A 10,586-nucleotide genomic window follows, 5' to 3' on the forward strand; every position below is an offset into this window, starting at 1 on the left:
AGATGAGGCAATCTGCTTCCATAAAGATTTATAGACTTGGAAACCTAACAGGGGTCACTATGAGTCGGAATTGACTCTATGGCAGTGAGGTTTTTTTTTTTTTGGATGAGAATTTGGAAGGATATATATTTTTAAATTATATGAAAATTACCATTTAAAAATAATAGAAGAAATTTTCTTCTAAAAATTGTTTGATATGGCTAAAAAGAAGTAATAAATAATAATTAATAAAAACCCAACAAACTCACTGCCATCAAGTCGATTTGACTCATAGTAACCCCTCCTTGGTTTTCCAAGGCAGCATCACTATAGAGGGAGCTCTGGTGGCATAGTGCCTAAGGCATTTGACTGCTAACCAGAAGGCTGGTGGTTCAAACCCACCAGCCACTCCTTTGAAGCAAGGTTGGGTAATCTACTTCTGTTAATGATACTGCCTCGGAAACCCAAGGAAGGGGTCACTATGAGCGGGTCTGACTCGATGGCAGTGAGTTTAGTTTTTGTTTTGATTATCACCACAGAAGTAGATTGCCCAATCTTCCTTCTGAGGAGTGACTGGTAGGTTTGAACCACCAGCCTTCTGGTTAGCAGTCACATGCCTTAGGCACTATGCCACCAGCGCTAAGGTCATAAAAAAAAGTTGACTTTTTTTGGGGGGATAAAAAAAAAAAATAAAATGTTTAATATTAAATGAAGGATGAGGAAGGAAACTGAGTATAAATTCCTTAGAATAATTTAAGAATAAAGTGGTAGGAATAATTATAGTTTTTGGAAAGAAACTTAACAACTGATTCATATATCCAAAGTAGCAAAGCTTAGATTTATTAAAGCTCCTGAATACATACATGTATTAGAAAGAAATATGAACTACTATAGGAGACTTTCTAGATAATCAAAGTGAACTCAGAACTCTGAAGGCCTTAAGAGATAGAGTTTTAGACATCCCACCCCACACTCCAAAAATTAATTCCAAAGTAAAACCTTCACTATAAAGCCACTGTATGCAAATAAAATGAAGTAAAAAGGAAACTTTCAAGAAATGTATTAAAGTGACACACATGGTGATCAAGAACGTGTGAATGACTTTACAATATACATCTGTGCAAGACTGAAGTGACACACGCATGTGCAGGAGGGCTAGCACAAGGCATTCCTTTCTGTTTAGTAAAGACAGTACAAAGAGTTGTCTGTTTGAATGGAGATATAATTACCTCACAAAGTAAGATACGCCAACATTAACTAGAAACAAAGCAGTTGTCAGAAAGTTCTGTTCCTCTTTTGGAAAACAGAGATTATTAGCTCTTCTTCCTTGTTTAAAGCATATGTTTGACTTCTCAGTAAATCACAAAATAGTTCATTTCAATTTAAAAGTCTTTGAGAGGTGTCTATCCCAGTGAATTTGAGAGAAAAAATTAGTTTAGCTGGGAGGAAAGGAATTTTTTATTTTATATTATTTATTTTTTATATATAAAAGCAAATTAATGATAAAAAATTCTTAGGTTTATTAAAATCAGTAATTGCACAACTATTTTCTTAGTAACTCAAAATCAGTAACACTTAAAATCACACATAAAAAATAAGGATTTAGATAACTAAATGTAATATATTTAAAGCATGTTTCTGAAACTAATATGGATTTTGTTTATGATGTTTCTTTAGGGCGGCGGGGTATTATGCTAAGCAGTATTTGGTGATTAAATATTTTCTATAGTCTTTTAATAACCCATCCATATCTCATTTCTCCAGAAAGAATATGTTACTGTTAAGAGTTTATCTAATTTAAAATGTCCTGCCTGGTAAGAAAGTGTGGTATTAAGTTCAGGAAATATGGTGGGGGCACTTTTGGCACATGCTTTTGGTGATCTGATAACTTCCCCACTTTACTAAAAGAGCACATGTGAAAATTATTTGGCAGAAACAACCCATACTTTTAATGTTTGTATTTCAAAAGTATAAGTACTTTTAACAAATAAAATATATATAACTTGGAAAAAGCTTGAAAAGTGTGATAGAAATAAAAAGGCATAATACTGAATACGGATTATAGCAGAGTACACTACTAATTTGAGGATACTTACACTAGTTGAAAAAATAAATCATATAAAACTCTTTTGTAGAAAAGTGATACAGGCTAGGCATTCATGGACTGCCTACAAGCAATTCTGTGACTTTTGAAAAATATAGATTAGGATTTGGTCCATGTGAACTACAACCAAAAACAGTTTTTCTTTAGAGGTCCAGCTGAATTATTTAAAAACTATCTTGTTTCAGTTATTAAGAATCTAAATAAACATCTCCATTTGGCACAAAACATATTTCTAAGACAATATTTCTAGAGAACTGGAACTACCCACCTACACCTACCCTCCCCACCCCCACCCCACAGACTGATAAAAGAAAAGAGCTGGCTATCCATCCTATCATCACCAAAAGTAAAGGTTATATAATGTTTTTTTTTACTTTGGAGTACTGAAACAGTGTTATGGGTTTTCAAACTATAATCTCTCCTTAAAAGACAATCTGAACAGTTTTGGAAACAAAGAATATCAACATGCTTAAGAGACTTTCTATTGTAGGTAACCTTTCACCTGGGCTAAAGTTCACTTGGAAGGGAAAAATAAACCCAATACCCTTAACATTCATTTAGGTTAACTTTCAATCAGACTATCTAGTTTAGCTAGGCAATCACATGCATTATTATAGAACATCTGCCTTCAGACTGGGTAATTAATTAATTAGTTACACAATCCACATGTAGTTCAGATTTTATATCAAAACATTTTGTAGATAACTATAAAAAGAAAATTGTTATGATCAACGTAAAATCTTTTCTTGGGATTCACCTTTCACATCAACACAACAACAAGGAAAACTTCTGTTATGACATCAGCTTTTTGTAGAAAGGTTTTCTTCTAATGATGTCTTTTAAGAAGGCCTATTTTACGAGGATGTCTATAATCAATTAAATCAGGACATTTAAAAGAGACAGTACATGTCTAGGTTTATTTATTTTGGATTACCAAGTAAGTGATTACCTCTCCTATCGGGCAAAAACTTTAAAATTAGAAGAACGAAAATAAAAAGCTATTTTTGAAAGATAAAAGTGAGCCATGATAGTTTTTCCCTTTCTACTTAGTATATAGAGTAATAGAAATATTCAAGTCATTTCTTAAAGGCTGTGTTACCAGTTTTAAAAACCTAACATTTCTGGTGTTTTTAATCTTTCGAATAAAGGTGTGCTGAAAACACAGCCCGGGTCTACCCTTAACAAAAAAGACAGGGTCTTAATGGGCCAAAATAAGATTATCTGGTTCAGTATTTACAATGATGACTAAATATTTGACTTGCTAATATAAGCAAGTCAAGGAAACTGAAACACATATCTAAGCAAAAACAAATAAAACCAAACCAAAGGCAAATGACACAAAATAAAATTATCTCCTAAATATAGCAGTTATTTTAACAACCAAAAGTTGTACATATATGATAAACAGCTTTACTGAGGTATACCAAACATATGCATATCAACTGCACATATTGAAAATGTAAGATTAGGTAAGTTTTGAGTGGGTATATACCTATGAAAACACCACCACAATCAAGATAGGAGGTATATAGATGACTGAACACAGAAACACTATTTCTAACATAAGTGATAATATAGTACATATACATATATATATATATATATATATATATATATACATATATATATATATAGCATAAATCAATACTGCACCATATTAAATTAACTGTAAGGATTACATAAAATTGCATTAAAAGCATTTGACTTATTTTGATAAATGTTCATTAAGATTTTTTTAAAAAACTACAATGACTCCAGACAATTAAAGCAATAAGGGTGCAAGTATTTAAACAATGATTATTGGCTTAAATGTTTCAACCTGTCTCTTTCTGAAGAAAAAAGTAGCTCACAAAGAACGTATTAGATGTGGAAAGAAAATGCAAAAACACACACCAGGTCTGGTAGCACTTTAGTTGCAATTTGCTCATTGGCATTAACTTACAAGGACGAGATTTTAATTTTCCTTCTTACTCCATAAAGCAGCTCCTAAGACTATGTAAGTACTAATGTAAATACAATTAAAAACAGAAAACAAGAAAAACTGTATTAAGCATCAAAAAGTGATGATTTTAAACTAAACTGAGTAGCTTATACACGTAAAATCTTTTTTCTTTATACATAGTGTAGGTTGAGGTTTATACACTCAACCTACACTATGTATAAAGCTATCTATTTCAGTATACACCATAGTTCCTGAACACATTTCAAACTTGAATATAATCAAAGTCATACATACTAACTCAAAAGTACTGATCAAAAGTTTAAAATATGTTACTAAATTGTTAAAAATCTTAAAAGTTTCATGGAGTTAGAAAACATTACTTTGGTCTAATTTTTCTTTTAAAGGCTTACCTCCTGTTCTCTGAAGGTCTGATTATTACCGTCTAGGACGCGAATGGTCCTTTTAATAGGTAGGAGACCTCCAAGCTCATCATGCGCCACCATGCTTTACCAAGTATTCCTTAAAAACTTTAGAAGGGATCCACATCCGCGTCAGCCCTATTGTCTCGGGTCACTATAGAGTCACACAGGCTTTTCTTCTGAGTGCTCAGCCTCCCTTTGCAGCCATTTGCCCATGTCTCTTCCTTGTGGTGGTGCTAACAGCTTCTGTGAGCTTCTGTAAAAAGCACACAGACCTCAAGGCTCTGTGGGCAGGGCCCAAACACCGAACTAGGCTTTAGTGGGCGGGCACCCGGGGGATCACGTGACCCGAGTTAACCGACAGCTGTGGCACACCTAGGCTTCTCAGTTTTCCCTGAGGAAGAGAAAGCCCTTTATCAAAAAGTTTGGAATTTCTACAGTAAGAGAAGGGAAAAGGAAGCTGGGTTAGTGTAAGGCTGAAACTTTTCTTCCTGATTTAGAAAGCATTCCCAAAGGGGAACTAATTTCTTGTTAAAAGAAAAAAGTACTTTTCCCATAAAACCCTTTACCTAAGAAGGAATTTATTATGCACAACTTGAAAACTTCTAATAAGAAAGTAGGAATTCAGAGTTAAATTACTGTATGAACTAAAGAAAAATCTAATTATCCAGGGAACTTGCAATTGCTTTACATAAGTGCAAACATATTTACAACTGTAAAATTGCCTGTTGTTAAAAAACGGTTCCCATTCTTTTTTCTTAAGACCAACAGTGTAAATAGACTTCAGTTCATTGTATTCATGAGGTAAATCTCCCATAGGGTTATGGCCAAAGTACAGCTGGGTTACTTCGGAGAATAAACTGCAGTATTTCTTAGACTTAAAGGCATTTTTTTTCTGTATGTTTTGAAATTTTGATATCTGTGTGCTAGATGTTATAACAAATACATAAAAGGTGAATTCTGTTCTAAAATATATAGAGAGGTTCTCCTCTATTCTGAATTAACAAATCTGGGTACGGTTTTGATATAATCCTAATAGGAATCAAAAGACTTAAATTATTTTGCATTTTGCACACAAAGAAATGAGGCTCACAGAGGTGAAGTTACCTGCCCAAAGTCACATACTAGTGATGTTGTTGTTGTTATGTGCCGTTGAGTCGGCCCCGACTCATAGCGACCCCTCCTTGGGTTGCCCAGGCAGTATTACTATGGAAGTAGATTGCCCAACCTTCCTTCTGAGGAGTGGCTGGTGGGTTTGAACTGCCAGCCTTCTGGTTAGCAGTCAAGTTCCTTAGGCACTATGATACCAGAGCTCCAATATGTTGTCTTGGGATTAAAGTGGCCATTGTGTTCATAGCAGTCACTTTAGCTCATAGAGTCCCCTCCTTGGGTTTCCAAGGTGGTATCACTACAGAAGTAGATTGTCCAACCTTCTTTCTGAGGAGTGGCTGGTAGGTTTGAACCACCAGACTTCTGGTTAGCAATCAAATGCCTTAGGCACTATGCCACCAGAGCTCCCTATACTAGTGATAGTCTCCAAATTTCTAGTTTAAATCCTTTTCTCTGTGGAACAACACAATCTCTGATGCTTTGGTAGATCTGCTATGAAGCAGATTTTCTTCTTTAACACACAGTACTATATTCTATTTGAAAGATAAGATTTTAACTTAAGATGCTAGTAATTTGCAAAAACGATTTACTTCTATTTTTAGGATTTATTAAAATTAGAGAAGTCTATGAAAAAGATACCACTCTAGATACTGTGGTTGATACAAAAAAAGAGGTTTCATATCGGACATTAAAGTGCTAAGATCATTGTGTGAAAACAGGCCACATGAAATGATAATTAATACAAGACAGCTTTTGAAAACGCCAAAATAAGTTGTATAGCTAGTAGGTGATATAGGAGTTCAGAAGCAGAAACCATTTCTCATAGTCTTCCAGGCTAAGATGTGATTTGGAAAGACATTAGAAAGAAGTGGTAAGGTTTTAGTGGTGCCTTGAAGGATATATATATACATATATTGTTGTCGTTGTTTGCCATCGAGTCGGCCCCGACTCATAGCGACCCCTCCTTGGGTTTCCGAGGCAGTATCACTACGGAAGTAGGATTGCCCTTCCTTCCGAGGAGTGGCTGGTGGGTTTGAACCGCCAGCCTTCTGGTGAGCAGTCAAGTGCCTTAGGCACTATGCTACCAGAGCTCCTATATATATATATATATATATATACACATACACATATATACACTTTTTTTTTTCTTTTAAATAGGTCTGAGCAAGGAAAAGTGCAAGGCTTTATCAAAGGAGGCTGAGGGAGTAAACTCAAACTGTGAGGTTATGGGTTGTGGTTAAAAAGGAGCAGAAGATTCTACTAAGCAGGTGATGAGACAATGAAGTCATGCTGTAAGAAATATGTAGGTAGTTTGAAGCAGTATGAAAGATGATTGGCAACAATGGAAAAATCATAATCTGGTATCAAAAACTTTGCTTAAGGTAGGGACAGTGGGAAAGGAAGAGGACAGTAATGAAATACTTAAAGTTGTTTAATTAAGCTTTAGAAGAAATCTTGTTTCAATTGGTGGTAGTGCTGTAATTATATTTTTAATATCAGCTGCCATTGAGTCAATTCCAACTCATGGCAACCTCATGTGTTTCAGAGTAGAACTGTGCTCATTGGGTTTTCAAAGGCTGTGATCTTTCAGAAGTAGATTGCCAAGCCTTTCTTCTGAGGTGCTCTGAATGGACTTGAACCGCCAACCTTTTGGTTAGTAGCCAAACGCTTAATTGTTTGCATCATCCAGGGCCTCCTATGTTTTCGATAGCAATTATTTATGTATATGAATTTCTCAAATGGCATAATTGAGGCACAGACTTGTGGAGTGTCTTAGTGTAGAAGATCTAGAATTTATAAACTTAAAAACTTTAGTGGATTAGCTAATAATAATAATGCAGTTTTATAAAAGATAACAAGTTTTTAATTTAAAAAAAAATTGGATTCTGAAGACCAAATTTAGTCATAGCTTCTATTCTTCTGCTTGAATGGAAGTTTTAAGACATTCTTTCCTAAAATATAAATAAGGTACAGAGAAAGATAACATTGTTTCCCTTCCCTATATAAAAAGGACTGTTAAGCTACTTCCCTTTTTTTCCCTTTAATGTGAAAAGTTAGGTTGGAATTTAGAAATGAAATAGAGCTTAATCACTATTTTTTTTGCCTAGATATTATTTGTTTTTATTTACTTTTGTATGGAACGATAACAAGCAACTGGAAAGTTGGTGTAGGAAAGCCATATTAGAGACAAAGGTAAAACAAACTCTTAAGTTCTCTGCTGCCCTCTACATGGAATACTGTGAAATGTAATTTTTAAGCTGTACTTTCAACTTTGCAACTATTTGTAAGAACCTTACATAAATGACTACATAAACAACCTTTTGCTCTATAGAAAAATGTATGACAGTAAAGTTTGTTATCTTTAGCCCTTGTAGAGCTTTCACACAAATTACTAAAACATATTTAAAAGTGTATGAAAAATACTTCACATATCAAAAGAAATATTTTAAGGACTTTTTCTAAACATGAGCAAATGATGTTCTATTTCGAAACTGGCATTAAATATCTCCTATATTTCTCACTTTGGTTATGTTGTCAGAATGGATCATTCTGTGGAAAAGGATCTTGGTAAAGTAAAGCATCAGCAAAAAAAGAGAAGATCCTTAACGAATTGCAATGATGGGCTCAAGTATGGAAGGACTGTGAGGAAATCCCAGGACCCTGGCAGTGTCATTCTGTTGTACACAGGGTCACTATGAGTCAGTGCTGACTGGATAGCACCTAAAAACAACAACAGATTTCTCACTAAAAATAGGTTAGTTAAAAATAGAATTTCATGTATTACCAAAAAAGGAAACATTAATTGAAATAGAAACAAAAATGGAAATATCAGGTAGTGAGTTAAAAACAAACAAACAAACAAGGCTGCTACATTTGAACAAGATGAGTATGAAAGAAACTAGTAAGGAAGTTATATGTAGATCTTAGTTTTGAAAAATAATTTGGATTGAAAATTTAAGTGTCTATAAGCTTCATTCGGAATTTGGTTTGGGAAAAGATAATTCAGAACAGTTAAATATTCATTAGAAAGACTATAAACAGAATGGTCTCACAGGCAAGAAACTTAGTATTATCATAAATCAAAACAAAAACCAAACTCACTGCTGTTGAGTCAGTTCTGACTCATAGCAACCCCTCCTTGGGTTTCCGAGGCAGTATCACTACATAAGTAGATTGTCCAACTTCCTTCCGAGGAATGGCTGGTGGGTTTGAACCGCCAGCCTTCTGATCACAAACATAGGTTCAGCAAAAAAATATTACCATATATAGCCTCTTTATAGTATAGTTAGCAAAAGTAGAGCCATATAGGATTATGCAACTAATAAGAGCAAACATTTAATTTTCATCTAGAGATGATAACAAGAGGGACCTATTAAGAGAAAAAAACCCAAACTTAAAAACAGGCAAAAACAATGCCTGAATGAACTTTAGGTGGATTATCTTATCTTTTAGGACTATGTATTTTTTGCTTGATTCACTATTTGTTACTGATTTTGACTCACAGTGACCCTTCCTTGGGTTTCCAAGGCAGTATCTCCATGGAAGTAGATTGCCTAATCTTCCTTCTGAGGAGTGGCTGGTGGATTTGAACTGCCAGCCTTCTGGTTAGCAGTTAAATGCCTTAGGCACTACACCACCAGAGCTCCCAGGTTATTTTACAACTCTGTATAAGTTAACTGTTATCAATGCAAAAAGGTGTCTGATAGCAATGCATATAAATTTTGTCGGTAGACATATAGATGAGGATATCAATTCACTTTGTATGCAATTCACAATCTTATTCCATCAAGTTTTTTCAGCAATTAGAATACTTCCTTGTTTCCTGTAGTCCTTTGAATAAGCTTTGTTTGAATCTTGCTTGCTCATTCATTAATAAGTTAATTAAATCTCTTACAGTTCTTCATTCTTTAAAGGAAAAAATAAAAATAAAAGGAGACAGAGTAGCAAAGCAAAACAGAAAACCCACGGATAAAATGCACAACAAAAGGAAGAGACAAAGTTTCCTGCAAACCTGGAAATATGAGCAGAGAGTGACAAGTCAGATAGCTAGGAGCCCCACATGGTTTCTCTGAGAGCCCTGAAAATAGGAGAACTGCCACAAACTGCCAATAGAAACTCAATGGTATGCTAGCTGAAGAACCACAGGCTAACCTGGACAGAACTGTACAGGAACAGATCCTCATGCTGAGGGCAGGAACGCTGCCATGCAGTAAGGTTTACTGCTGCTGAAGCAGTCTGAACTTGCAAAACTAACGTTGTTCTTAAAAAGAGTACTACAGATAGAACCCAAATTGACTAGAATAGGGCAATAGGAACAAGGACAAGAACAATTCCAAATAAAAGAGGGAACAGAAGAGAAAGATCTTAGAAAATATGAGGCCATTCTTCCGTAGTGATACTGCCTCGGAAACCCAAGGAGGGGTCGCTATGAGTCAGGTCCGACTTGATGGCACATAACAACAACAACAACAACAACATATTTTTAAACCATTTTACGAAAACAGAAGAGGTAGCTTTAGCATTAGGAGACTGAAAAGAGTATCCCGGTCTTTCTAATGCAAAGGACAGGAAAGCTTTCTGCACCTAGAAAATGAGCAATAGAAAAGAATCATGAATCCCACTTAAAATTATTATAAGAGGACAGAGAATGTGAGGCAGGATAATATCTCTAAAGCCTAAAATAAATTAAGAAAATTAAAGAAGCTATGCAAGAACAATATAAAACTCAGAAATTAGGAAATTTGAGAAAAGAAAGATTTGAAATGAGAGATGATAGAATTCTGGATAGAATTAAACATAAAAGGGAAAATTATTTTTGAATGAAAAACACAATGAATAATGCATTAAAAGAAGCAGAAGATTTCAAAAATAGGAGACAAAAAAGTTTTGGGACAGAGTGATACATACATAACATTAAAAATAGAAAATCTAATATAAGTACAAAAGGGTGAGGAAGGGGACACAAAACAATAGGAAAAATACTCAACATTATAATTCAAGAAAATGTTTCTAAAATAAAAGATGACTTTAA

The 10,586-nt window shown here is 34.5% G+C and overlaps 1 protein-coding gene across 1 annotated transcript in view; it reads right to left on the reverse strand.

The window, feature by feature from the left end:
• Positions 1-10,586, reverse strand: part of NET1 (neuroepithelial cell transforming 1) — a 64,956-nt gene that overhangs the window by 7,385 nt on the left and 46,985 nt on the right. The window lies entirely within an intron of this gene.

This window comes from Orycteropus afer, unplaced genomic scaffold (genome assembly GCF_000298275.1).
Source record: "Orycteropus afer afer isolate SDZICR_OR568_19922 unplaced genomic scaffold, OryAfe1.0 scaffold00028, whole genome shotgun sequence".
In the NCBI taxonomy this organism is placed as follows: Eukaryota; Metazoa; Chordata; class Mammalia; order Tubulidentata; family Orycteropodidae; genus Orycteropus; species Orycteropus afer.